Source organism: Mugil cephalus, chromosome 20, assembly GCF_022458985.1.
Source record: "Mugil cephalus isolate CIBA_MC_2020 chromosome 20, CIBA_Mcephalus_1.1, whole genome shotgun sequence".
NCBI lineage: Eukaryota > Metazoa > Chordata > Actinopteri > Mugiliformes > Mugilidae > Mugil > Mugil cephalus.
This window is the reverse complement of record NC_061789.1, coordinates 2,598,674-2,612,475: the sequence shown is the minus strand read 5'-3', so window position 1 is coordinate 2,612,475 and position 13,802 is coordinate 2,598,674. Positions and strand designations below refer to the sequence as shown.

General features: G+C 44.4%; 1 protein-coding gene across 5 annotated transcripts in view; it reads right to left on the bottom strand.

Moving 5' to 3' along the window:
• The window catches only part of cacna1ia (calcium voltage-gated channel subunit alpha1 Ia), a 189,413-nt gene extending 175,946 nt beyond the window's left edge, over positions 1 to 13,467 (bottom strand). For 4 of the 5 annotated variants that reach the window (XM_047571583.1, XM_047571585.1, XM_047571587.1 and 1 more), the window contains exon 1: positions 11,539 to 13,467. The gene's annotated coding sequence lies outside the window, so the exon portion shown is untranslated. Of the gene's footprint in view, positions 1 to 4,419; positions 4,475 to 11,538 lie in introns of those variants that run through there. The other variant, XM_047571584.1, reaches the window with a different exon arrangement.
• Positions 13,468 to 13,802: the final 335 nt, after the last annotated feature.

Below are 13,802 nucleotides of genomic sequence, written 5' to 3'. Positions count from 1 at the left end.
AATAATAATAATAATAATAATAATAATAATAATACGATGATGATGACCCCCAACACCCCAGAATGCATGTGGCACATCCCTTTGCCCTTTATCCATATTTGTGTGTTGCTTTTTTTTTTTTTATTTTATATTTTTTTCCAATAACACATGTGGTGCAAAAACAAGATGGGGCGCGGACATGAACCATTTTATTGCTGTTTGTTAGCTTTTCCCCAAACCGGTGCGTAGTGCATTGGGACTAACACACCAAGTCCAAGAAACGCTCCGAAATGCACGTCCACATTTTTTCCTCCGCTTCATCCTCAGAGGATTCACTACAAGGCGCCAACACCCTCGTAAAACTCGGTGGAAACAGAACAGGTTGCGGTTGGCACAACAATGAAACACACTTTTTGGGAGTCCTGTGGACAAAATCAACCATCCCCCCTGGAGAAACTACTGAAAACAAAAAAAAAAAAAAACAAAGCGTGCGGAAGCCCCAAAGCACAATGCATCATCTGTCGAACGTGGTGGTTTTTGTGGTGGTGGTGGCTGCGTTACGCCTTGAGCGTGTACGGCTGTCGGTGAAACTGGCTCCTACGTTGTACAGGAGCTCGGTGCATCACTTTATTATTCAGCAGCGCAACCAAGTTTTCCAAGGTGAAGACGAGGAATATGTTCAACCAACGAGCAAGAAACGAAGAGATCCATCACGTGTCTTTCCTGTGACCTCTACACCCCCAAACCTTCGCTGTGACGTGTTAGAATGACCATCGCCCACACGCTTCTTTACGTATTAATGTAACACGTCTCAAAATTAAACGTGAGACTCGGCACTATCCGTTATCTCACTTCAAATTAAACGTGCTGAAACAGCCTGAAGACACACACACACATAAAAAGTGTAACTGTCTAAATACTGACAGTCTGGAGCGTTATTTCCAGCACATACAGGCCTGGCGCTCTAGTGGATGGCAGACAATTAATTTAACACCATATAATGAATGAAGGACCAGCAGACTCCTCTGAATGTGGAGCAGGCTTCAGTGAGGCTCAGCGCAGTGAGGTCGTGTTTGGAGAGATTGATGCTTTGAGTTCAATGCAATTCTCAGAACTTGGCAAAGCTGATAATTAGCAAGAGCAATATTTTAACAACTGGGGGCTTGTGGGGAAAAAAAAGAGAAAGCCAGGGATGGCTTGATGAATTTTTACCATATTTGGACGATAAAAAGGCCGTACGGTGCCCTGACAACAGTCAAACAGTAGGTTTAGGGGTAGGTCTACGTACTGGGACAACGTGCACGGGTTCGACCAAGAACCTACGATCACCACAGGTCGTTCGAGTTGCAGCATCATTTGTGAGAACGACGCTGCTAAGAAACCACTGACAGGAGAACTTTAATTAACCCAACAGGGCAATTCATTTGCGGCTTTTCCACATGCGTCCCATGCACGGTCAATCAATCGAACAAACAAATAAGCTCAGGAAACAATAAGTGCATGGGCGCATGGTAGTCGATCTCAAAATCAGTTCTCATCAGGATCAATAAAATCTGTAGTAAAAATCAATAAATAAATAAAAAATAGGGAGACCTGCACAATACGAGGGGGGTGGTCATAATGTTGTGGCTGATCGGTGTATTTAGGAAGCAACTGACTTAGCTCAGTGCAGGAATTGTAAGGGCGTGATTAAAAGTTAAAGCTGTAGGGAATAGCAACATTTTCCGTAATAAAATTAAAAGATTGCATAGAAATATAATAACTTCACCTCCACCGATAATTTGCAATATAATATGTTGAACACGACCCCACTTAACAGCAACACATGCATTTACTGCATTAGCATGTTAGCAAGCTTGCTAATTACTACTAAGGTGCAGCAGAGGCCGACGGGAACCATCCACTGGGCACAGAGTCAAGTTATTTTGGCAAACATTTCTCATATGTTGTTGAGGGACGTAGAAAGTGACCTGCTCTATGAAGCAAAACGATTACAAAGCACAAAACTTTGTACAAGTCGACCAAAGAGGCTAAATATTAAATTATAAGGGAAGGTAGTTTCAATCAGATTTAAATGAGTTTCACATCTTCCTTCCTTTTATTAAACCCTCGCCCCAACATGTATGTGAATCTGTTTATTCCAGTGGGTCCGAGTTCATTATTAGCTAACAACAGATGATCATAGATGATCAAATCACACCGCGAGCTGCCCCCACTTTACCGCACACAAGCAAAGGAAGAAAGAAAGAAAGAAAGAAAGGATCCTTATTGTCAACTAGTGATGCTGACTCAGTATGTCCTGAGTCGTCTCTGCTGTTATGCATAATGCGACATCACATCATTTTATTCTCCGGCCCTAAAGTGTCAACACACATATACCTCCGGGATTCTCCTCTCCCATCATCTCACATGTCCTCTGTCGCTGATGTTACACGTCCGCAGCGATTAGTCACATCCCACGACCGCACATCACAATCCTCCACTAATTTATTGTAACATGTCCGTGACACTCAGAGGGGGGGGGCGACATGACAAATTGTAAATCACCAAACGCTTCAGATTTGACGAAAGGCTTCGCGGAGTCCTCCCGCCCTCCGTGTTACCACTTCCTTTTTGTTTCTTTGGCAGCTGTAACTCAAGCACAAACACACACACATACACAAAGTCCCCGATCAATCAGATCTATCAGCGCATAGACGGAGCGAGGGCTGACATTTACAGCCCTGCAGCTCTTAGCTTTATTTATTTATTTTTTTTTTTTGGTGCGTTTGTATTCCTCTGTGTGTTCTCAGCCTGCGATACAGAAAAGTGGTCGTAATGTAGAAGCTTTCACGGGGGACGGAGAGAAAAGTGGGATTAAAACCGTGGACGATGGGTTGTTGGCAGGCTACTCTTTTCGGTCAAAGAAAGAAAAAGAACAGAGCAACAAAAGCAGAAAGACAGAACGTTCTTTCTTACGGGTCATGCTCCCAAACTTGGGCGGAGGGGACGACCTAGGGGGCGCGCAGTGGAATACAAAAATAAATTGTAGGGATATGACCCTCTATGATACGGTTAAACCTAAGAAATAAAAATACATTTCCAGGTGCAAGGTACAACCCGTTTATACAGAAACATCATTGCCAGGTTGGAGGGAGGTGCTGAGGTGAGGACCCAGACGCAGGACTAAAGATGAGGCATGACGAGACACAGGTGAGACGCATGAGGACAATCAACACAGGTGAGACAGGGGACAAGGCGGTACAAGACAGGAAATCCAGAACTTAAGAAAATAAAACAGGAAACAGAGCACATGACACAGACTGACATAACAAAACCACAAGGAGACACGAAAGACAGGAAACTAAGAAACTTGGCAAAATAAAACAGGAAGCTTCAAAACATGATCACAAAATAAAAGACAAGACATAAACAATGACAATTATAATGTTTGTATAGAAAAAAAAGCTTGAGACCAAATAGACTGAATAAAGATGGATATTGGATCCAGTTTGAAGTTTACGGTTCCATCCGCAGACTTTGGTTAGTAACCAGCACCTAAAAACACTGCTTTATGGTTGTAGTCAGTATCTCTCTTTAAACTCGGGCTATGGCGATGATGAGGATGCCGATGATTAAAAATGCCTCGATCGCGCTACTATTTTTAATCACGATGCCAGATAGTAATTACGTTGAGGAGGAAGGCAATATGAGGCTCCGGCGTCTTTTAATTTTGGCTGTCAATACGATGTAATGAGATAGAGGCCTGACAAGACAAGGTTGGGTGAGTCGAACATGGCCGCCGAAGAGCGAGTGGAGTGGAATGATAGAAAGTGAAAGAGTCCAACGGGCTTATGGCCAAGAGCCAGCGTGTAGTGGCCTCACTTCAGACAACTAACACACACACTGCACCGTCCACAGCCGCAGTAAAGCCACCAGGGGACAACGAATATAAGAGACAGAGTATGAACAGGTATGATACTGAAGCCTAGAGACCAAAAACACCTGTGTTGATGTTGAGCTATGTTGAACTAGACTCAACAAGTCCCGCAAGGAAACGACATCCAATGCAAACTTTTCTTTTCAGTACAAAAGCTAAGTCCATATACTCAAGGGGTACAGCAAATTTGCACGGACTGTATATGTGTTCAACACAACAACAAACACATTTTACTGTTTTAGCATGCTAGCTAGCTCGCTAATTACTACCAGCACGCAGTGTGTATAGCGAAGTCACATTTATGGCAATTTATTCCAAAAAATGTGTATTTCTTTATGAACATCGTGATTCCAGTAAGTCTGAGTTAATTATTAGCAAACGCCAGAACCATATCGTTCTGTAAGCTAATCCTCCAATGGGAGCAACTGATTAAACTGATACATAATCAATGGAGACATAGAGTTTCCCACAAATCACAATTAAACACTGTCCATGACTTTGGTTTCTAAAAGTAAACTCACCATGGTGGTAGCACGTCTGGTGCGTTGGGTGCAAGTGGCGACCTCCGAGTCTGAGCCGTGAAGCCCATGCAAATGTGCAAAAAAATGCAGTTCATCGAGTGGCCACTTGAGGCTCCAGGAGGGAGAAAATCCCCATAGACCCCCATGTTAAAAAGCCCAACTTTACAGAATTATTAAACATGTTTACAGCCTGGTACAAAAAAAAAAAAAAAAAAAAAAAAAACAGGTAGCGGAGAGTTTGGTGAGCGGTAGGTGGGTGGAGTATCTGAGTGTGGGCGGAGCAAAGCTCATTCAACATGGCGACCACGGACTCCACCCACTTCGGGCTTCATTTTCGAGGTTCAGAATCCAACTGCGTGATGTCATGATGTGTTTGTCCTTAGTGTATACAGTCAATGATCAGGTGAAGCCACTAGGAGCAGCAGTGGCGTTAACGGCATTTCCTTTTCAAATACGTAAGAGCTAGCACCGTCCACACACTCCAAAACATTTGGGATGAGAACATTTAAGACTGTAACCTAGGAAACCAGAGCTTGGAGCACCAACCGGCAGCAAAACTGTCAGCTACAAAGTGATGGGCGCCGAGCGGCGCGGATCATTTTATACGTGATTTCACACGGGGCCTATGACATCGTTATTGTCGTTTCACTGCAAAATGTGGAATTTAGACAGAGTTGTAAACATGAACTCCATCAAACGTCTGATCAAGACAAATCAAGACAGCCGAATAAAGTGCCAGCTTCCGCTGTGGCAGGTCCCTGTCTCTCAGATCTCTCAGAACAAGAGACAGAAACAGACAGAGCAGAAAGCTGTTCTTCAGAGATAACTACTATCATCCAGTCAAATGTGTCTCTCCGTGTCCAGACTGCTCCCTCAGAGCGGCTTTTGTTTTCACAGACTCTATAAAACTATCTGGTGCGAGTCCTGGTGGGTTCAGTGGGTCGTAGGACATTAAGTCAAAGGACCGGGCTGTTTATTTAATCTCACAGTTTTACTGAATTCAATCCCTTTTTAATGTGGTATAAGAGCAAAGATTGGATTTAGTGGACATTTCAGAAGGTTTTGCATGTCTCCAGAGTTGTACGTCTATTAACAGACAGAAATGGGCAATTGTTGCCGTCAATCATCATGTATTTTAAAGTAATACCTGAGTAATTTAAGTCAATGCTTAATCTCAAAGCTCCATGATTCCAGCCTACTTTCATATTACCACATTACTACATACAACCATGCAGAACATTTTAGGACAATGATGCTACAGAACGAAGGTCTGAAATCGCCACGGCGGAGGCACTGTTTGTTCACATCACTGCACACAGAGCGGAGCCGGGTTGAACGTCGGGGTGCGGCGTCCGTCAGAGTTACTTAGTGGCGGTACAGCGGGCCGGAGATGGCCTTCCCTTCCGGTGGCAGCCATGACAGATGTGACAAAACACTGCAGAAGAGGGCTCGGGCTCGGGAGAGCGTGAAAGAATGTCAACTAATGGGATTGTTTAGTGTTGGTGGAGCGCAGATTTAAGTTTAAAGGCGAGCAGAGGAACAAATGATAACGCTGGAGGAGTGGAGGACAGGTGAGCTTTTTGTGTCAGGGCCGTGTTGATCATTAACGCCGAGAGCAGGTGTGAGCAGATATGGAAGTTTCTGGGACAACAGAATGTACCTTGGGGGGGCTTCGAGGGGCATTGTGGTCCAAATTCAACCGAACACCTGCAAGAAGATGTTATATTCTTTCACTACAGCTAAAATTCACAAAGAAATTCTCAACATAACAGAGAATTCATTCTGATCACAGTTATTTGTCTCGGTAAAACAATACACTGATACATCATAGTGTCACAATATTATGTATGTGGGTTTTTTTTTATAACACTATTAGTAGATGAGTATATTTGCTGCACAGATTTGTTCATCTTAGATAAAACACATGTAGTAAAAGTTTTCCTCTGCAATACATTCAGTCATTTAATGCCATCAGATCAGTCACTCCAGGTATTCAGGTTCAAAAACACTCCTGTAATTCTGATTTGTGTCCATAGGTGTCGCCAGAGCAACTCATTCCAGTCTCAGCCTAAAAGTCATTACTTTAGAGATATGGTTCAGAGTAATTTAGCATAAAGACTAGATGTGACTAATCTTGATATGTTCAATAAACCACTAAAGCTCATCAATTAACACAACTTCCCTAATCCATACCACTCGTATTAATGACATCACGTGGTTTCAAGGGGGTTACGTGTTTTTATTTTTCATGTTTAATGAAGCTTACCACGGCCAGTTAACGCGCGAATGCTACAAACTGCTAATTTCCGAAGCTATTTTATATAATACATCTAGTTTTATGAAATTGTAGGCGTCAAGGTCGAAACACGAGAAACCGCCGGTGATGCAGATGAGAGGAGCCGGCCTACGACTGGAGGATTATTCTCTCAAACGAAATAAAATGCTTCGCGAAGTGTACAAACAAGAACAGGAGACGCTGACGAAAAATCTGGTTTCATGAATTCATCTGAACAACTTCACCCGGCGTCTCCAAATCCCACATCACGTCTTATTTACAATCCGAGCTCGGGTTTAACCAGCGACTGTCTCCCGCCACGAGAAGCCGTGAGAAGACATGTGTTTGTCGTGTCATAATCCCCGTCATCTAAAACACACACACACCCCGTTACCATAGATCCGCTCCCTCGCAGGCAGCGCGGCGGCGTACAATCGTCTATAATTGGGTTGTTGTGTGATGGGGCGACCGCCGCCTGTCACCAGAGATTAGCTGCAGATGAGTGTGTGTGTGTGTGTGTGTGTGTGTGTGTGTGTGTGCGTTTTCATCCGCTGTCGCACCTGAGCACACTCAGCCAAAGCACCTGGATTAAATGTGATACTGTAAGGACACACCACACAACTGGAGGCCTGTCCAAACACAGATGCTGTGTTTATCTTTACGGTTTTTGGGTGTAAAATTACCAAAAAATACGAATAATTTGAGACCGGATGGACACACACACACACACACACACACACACAAGGTTAAAAAGTTTCCTATCAACTTCAGCATCAGTGTCCAGGTTTACGCCATTTGCAGTTTCTAATATGGCATAAGGATACAATTTTTTAGTTTTCTGGCTTGATGACAAGGAGAAATAAAGTTAGTAGCTGTCCAATGGTGTGCCACAAAAAGAATAATGCACTTAATGATGGATGGAAACTAACCAATCAGCTGATCCAGTCTCTAGACAAGATTCCTTTCTCTTTGTCACAAAACAGCGCAAAACCTGAGCAGTACGAGTCAACGTGAAGGAATGATTACAACTTTCCCAGCTCCATTTTCTCTTGTCTTTACTTGTTCTAAAACACATATTAGCGACAGCTAATATGTGGTCATGTTAAATCTGAGTGAAATAAACACCACATAAAATACTGCATATAGTAATTATTTATCCTTGTTAGTACTGAGATACACCTCAGCCTGGACACATCATCAGTGATGTAATGTAACCGTGGTCACAGGGTTATAATGACTGTTTGCAGCTTGTTAGAAAGTAAAGTGAAAGAGCAGAACAAGCTACGTCGTTAGCTGAGGCTGTGGAAGACGAAGATCCCCTGAAGAACTCTTCTAGAGTCAGCTGGTGTCCTCTTATCGACTCTTCACTGACACTATCGAAGACCTGGGCTTTTCAGGGGATTCAGGTTCAGTGAGTCTGATTATTGCACATGTGCAACTCACAAGGACAATGAAGACACATTAACATCCGAGAAGCTTCTTCAGTTCATTGTTCAGTTGGATGAGAAGCAAAACATCTTCAAGACAAATCCAGCACATGATTTTTATATATTCCTTGATGTCCAGTCTGTGGGTTCGGGGTCAGAGGTTGGGTGATTTTCTGTCTACCCATTAATCATAAAAGGTCTCCAGAGGTTTGGTCTTAAGTGTCTCATAACAGTAACGCTTTACATGCAGTGTTCATAATTATTTTGTGCTAATATTTATTTGAGTCTGCACCTCCTCTTGAACCTACAGCTGCTCCCCCCTTTTCAAGCATCCCCTGCAGCACTCCTCGCTCGACGCCTCGTGAAATCGTTTTATTCATGTAAGCGACTTCTGACTTTCTATATTTTACTCATTTGGACCCAGACGTCTGTTGTTTTCCTCCTTTCACGGCTTCAAATTACAAGGTTGTGACTAACCCGAGCAGATTCATTTGGAGCCGTGATTCAGAGCCTGCAGCGTTTCATTTTATTTATTTATTTATCTATTTTTTTTCTTTTTTTTTGCATACGTTTCTTTTGATCGGCCATACTCGTGGTCTGCCACGTACGCGAACACAAACACAAACACACCTTTGGTTGCAAGCGGCCCGACGCTGCAGCCGAGCCTGTGGGTGAGTGCACATGAGTCAACGGCCCCGTCGGCCCCTGGTATTAACAGTGACTCACATTTCCAGGAAGAAAGAGAAAGAGGGAAAGTGACACCTGATTTAAAGGTGTCTGAGGACTGTTTGTGTTTTATTTCTTCCGGGTCAGTTGAATACTGGGAAACCCATCAACCACTTTTCAACTCCATCCTGGTTCAGCCTTCAAGCTACGAGGACCTGATCGTCTCTCTGCTGGTGTTTGTCCCTCCATCCGTCAACATTTTGTCCTTCTTTGTTCTCCTCGTCGTGGAGTATCGACAGGCGCCGCCACCACGCCGCCCTCTCTCTGTGGCCTTCACGGGAGGCTCTCAGGACGCAGTATGTGGCTGCCCCTCGCCACACCGGTGTCGAGCATAAACCGATCGTTTGGGTTAACCTAATAATACCGGCGTTCACCGCAGACGCGCTCTCATCCTTCTGCCCCCCAGCCTCTGTCGAGCCCTCTGTCATTTTCATCCTCTCCTCTGTCTCCTTTAATCTCTGCATCTCGTCATCATCTCATCTTTCCTTGCATCATCTCACTAACACTTTCTTTGGCTTCCACTTCCACACACACACACACACACACACTGTGAGCTGATTCTGGACCAGAACTGCCTCGTGTGTCCCTGCTGTGGTGAACCACAGCACCATTTCTCCATTTCTTTGTGCTCTTTGTACACGAATTCCCGCTCGCAGGTAAGTAAACATGTACAAGAGACGGTTGCTGTGTTCAGCTGCAGGCGAGGAAAGAACCCCGTCTGACTCAAGTTCCAGGAAAAGACATTTGATCTTCACGGGAGTCAGTATCGAGGCCTCCACTAAATCCCTCATGTGACCGCCTCAGTCAGAACAGCCCAGATTGATCAGACTGAGAGGAGGTGGTGGCTAAACCTCTGATAATCGGTGCAATGGGAAAATCTGATCTTTAATAACTATGTAGACACTTGATCTGATCTGGTTTAACTCAGGTTGGAATAAATCTATTTCTTCCAGACGTCAAGTCAAATTGCATTTATGTCTTTGGATATAAAGATTTGTTCTCTGCATTCAATCCATCAGAGTGAACAGTCTTGCAGGGTGTCTGGGGAACCTTCCCTTTAGCTTCAAACCAGAGAACACACGGCTTCAAATCTGCTTCTTCAACCACGACCCCACAGCCCAGAGCTTTCAGGTGAGTGACGATGTTTGAAGAGGCACAGAAACATCTGATAATCTGTCCAGAAAACATTAGCTCCTAATATATGATTAAATTATACGTAGGTAGCATCAATAACAATGTTTCAAGACACTTTACAGGACCCAGGACCTGAAACCCCCCAGAGCATGTGATCCATTTAACGGGTAGAAGCATGTAAACCCTGATTCTGATGGTTTCTCTCTAATAAACCCATTCTTTCCAGGCACGTCTGCTCCACCGGAGGTAAACATCAGGATGAACCAAAACTGGAACAATGGTTGTTTAAGACTTTCTTATATTTTCTGCAGATTTGATGCTCGGTTTTGGGCACTACCATGTTCTCCAGATAATTTTATTTAGCGTCCATGGAAAATGGCTGAAGAGATAGCCTACTGTTTGTGTAAATACAATCACATACCAGAAGTTCTTATCCAACAGGAAAGGTTGAATCTTTTCTATCTGGAGCTACCTTATAGAGAAATCAGGGGGGTGAGAGGGGGTGTGAATAAGCAAGTGTATTGACGCACTGTTCCTCGAGGTCAGAGTTCACCTACGACAATTGCTAGTTTGCTCTTATTGTGCAGCTTCAGGGCCTTTCATTATTGTGAGACCTTAAGAGTGACCTCAGCATGTGCAGAATTTCTGTCATTACCAGCAGAGGTTAGGGTCATGTTAGGACAGCCAGGTTACAGATGCATTCCTCTTCAAATGGGAGCAATCGGGGGCCAGTGTGTGTTTAAACCAGTTACTGTGAACTTCTAATTTATGCAGAGTCACTTGCTGCGAATGAAGCAGGAGAAACAAGATGTCAGTCAGCATCCCCAAACCATGAGTGAACCTTCGAACAATTAAAAAAAAAAAAAAAGTGGCTGCAATGTTGTGCACCCGCGTGGAGAGACGGAAAAATAAAACGCTTGGCGCGGCAGAATCCAGAACTCCAGCGGATCTACGATATTTCATCCTTCAAGTGTTTGTTTGGAGCCGCACACGGCGAGAAGGTCAGGAGAGGAAATGAGACAGGGCTAATCATTTGGGGGCAGGAAAAACAAAAGGCCAGAATGTGCATCAGTGATGATTCTTGACTGCATCAGGTGGTGCAATTCTTTGCTGTCCACCAGACCTGATACACAAGGCCTCCAGGAACTTAGTGTGCATCGGTGCAGCATCAGAATTTTGACTAAAAGAAAAGGTTTTACAGCATTTTCTGAAACTAAATCAGGAAAAATTAATGTGTTGATATGAAGATGGTCTTACTGAACATGTCCGTAGTGCGGCAGGTAGCTATTTTGATCGCAGGCACACAGTGTAAATGTTTATATGAGGTGTTTTCATCTTAAATTAAAAAGAAATCTATTTTAAGAAAGATATTGAAACCTTTCACTCTCAAATATGGAGGTAAAATATGACCTGGCGAGTGTGGCTACAGGTCTAACGACCAAGCAACACCTTTGCCTCATCCTCAATAATATTTATTTCATTTTAAAATCCCAGTCCATGAGCAACCACCACACAACATGTCATGGGCACTTAAAGTAGAAACAGGGCCGGACCTACCTTGACGGACATTAAAAAAGGTGTGTTCAGGATTCACTGAACGAAACAGCCGAGGTTTCGCCTTCCGCGCTGCACCTGGCCGGCGAACACCATGGAGAATCAGTATCCACTTCCCATTTACGGAATCGGCGCACACGGAGGCATCACGGCGAGGAAAAAAAGGCGAGAACGTCGCTGCGGTGCTGCGGCGCAAAGCCCGGTCCCCCCCAGACGAGAGAAAAAATACTGGGATGTGCGTTAAAATCCTTGGTGACTCTGTGCGGTGCGCACTGATCTCCACTGGACTCACATCTCCAGAGAGCCGAGAGGGAAATCAAAGGGTAATTCTCATTGTGATTTTTTTTTTAAAATGCCAACTTTTATTATCACAAACCTCCTAAGAGAAATTTGAACCAGAAATTTTAAAAAACCAAAAGAGAAAAATCAATATTTTGAGTTCCACTTTAAGCCGTATGCGCAAAGGAATTTGGGAACACTTTTTTTGAGCATGGTCACGTTGACTGAGCACACTGGGAAGGGAAAAAAATGAAAAGAATCCTACGGAGCAGGAGAAAAATAGTCAGCACCAGCCTTCTTCAGCGACATCTCCCACGTTCCCACAAAATATTTGACATCTTCTCAGAGCATACCCCTCAACAATTCCGGGGCTCAACTTGATATTCCCAGACGCTGCATCCAAAAAGAAAAGAAAAAGGCGTGCCTGTTTTCAACTGCAACAGTTAAATTTTCCTCCCCGGCAGACTAAAACACACACACAGAAAGATTTCAGTGAGAGTACGGTCTTCACTTCATCGTGCGTCCAGACCTCCTCCCGGTGGGATCCGCGACGGCGAGTGGCGCATCTGTCAAGCCCCGGCCAAAATATCTCCCGAAAAGCTTCAGCCAAAGGATCTGTTAAATGTCTTGAAATGTTTTCAGACTAACAAAAAAAGAAAAGAAAAGGAAAACAAAAAAAGAAAGGTGGATCTTCTCTAGTCATTCCCACGCTCCGTGTTAATTTGTCTGTGGCGCGTCAAAAATCTCTTCCAGTGGGTGAAGTCTGAACGAAAGAGTGTGAGGGAGAGAGGGAGGGAGAGAGAGAGAGGGAGAGGGAGAGGGGGAGTGAGGGAGAGAGAGAGTCGTTGGGGGCATGCTGCTGCTTATTTTGGAGACACATTCCTCTATTTTAGTTTGTGTTCTGCCGTGAAATCACGCGTTAAATCCAGATGAACTCATCTAAATTTAAGACCACACAAAGGATCCTCTTTGCGCGTTTGCCATCTCCACACGACACAGCCCACACAATTTGGACGAAAAATTAAAAAAAAACAAAAAAAAAAAACTGCCGCACATTATGGCGTATTTAACATTTGAAGAGTCGTGCTTATGTGTTCGTAACCAGCTCGCACCAAGCGTTTAATGCGCCGTGGCAATGCAGCGTTAAGTGCGCGCGCGCGCATACACACACACGCGATGATCTTTTTTCTTCGGAGTGAGATCGGACAAGCGAACGCACGGCCGCGGCGCGAACGCGAGGCGCAACTTTGAAAACCCACCCCCTTCACATGGGGACGGCGTCGCGCACACGCACCGAGACAGAGAGACCGTCGTTGGGCGAGTGGGTGGCGACACCTCGGCATGTGATGAGACAACACGCCGTGTATGTTGTATCAGCAGCGGAAATGGAGTCAAGTCGAGGTCCTGGGGAGATGAAAGAGAAGTCGGTTTAGTGCTGATGGAGAATCAGGTGGGAGGAAAATGTCAGTTTTTTGAAGTTCAGAGGCAGCGCCGCGTTTAGAAACTCCCTCCTTCGTTTGGATTCGGTTTCAGCACCGTGGACAGCGACACGCTACAGCCAGGCCTCGCCGGAGCTGTCCGTGGTGCTGAAACCTTCTCATTTGGAAAGAGGTTATGCATTTACGTAGGCCATTACTCTCCGTTTATCCTCCTTAACCTCCTCCACAGACGGTTCACGGCTCTCTGTCAACTTTCTCCTGAGATACTTTACTGGTGGAGGCTTTAGTGCTTTTAGCTTTACCATCTTTCACCTCTCTGAGCATCTGATTCATCACGTTTATCTTCAAACTGTCCAAAATAGGACGGCAAGATGACTCTCAAAGGAGAAAAATTAGTTTTTAGATCTTCCTTTTTCTAAAAGATAAGAGTGTGATGATGGAAAGTCCAAGATCAACACATCCTCCCCCATCTTCTTGTGAGTGTGGAGCTGCATTGCTATTCATCTGTGGCCCTGGTCTTCATCAACCTGCCCAGTCTTCATGTCCTGC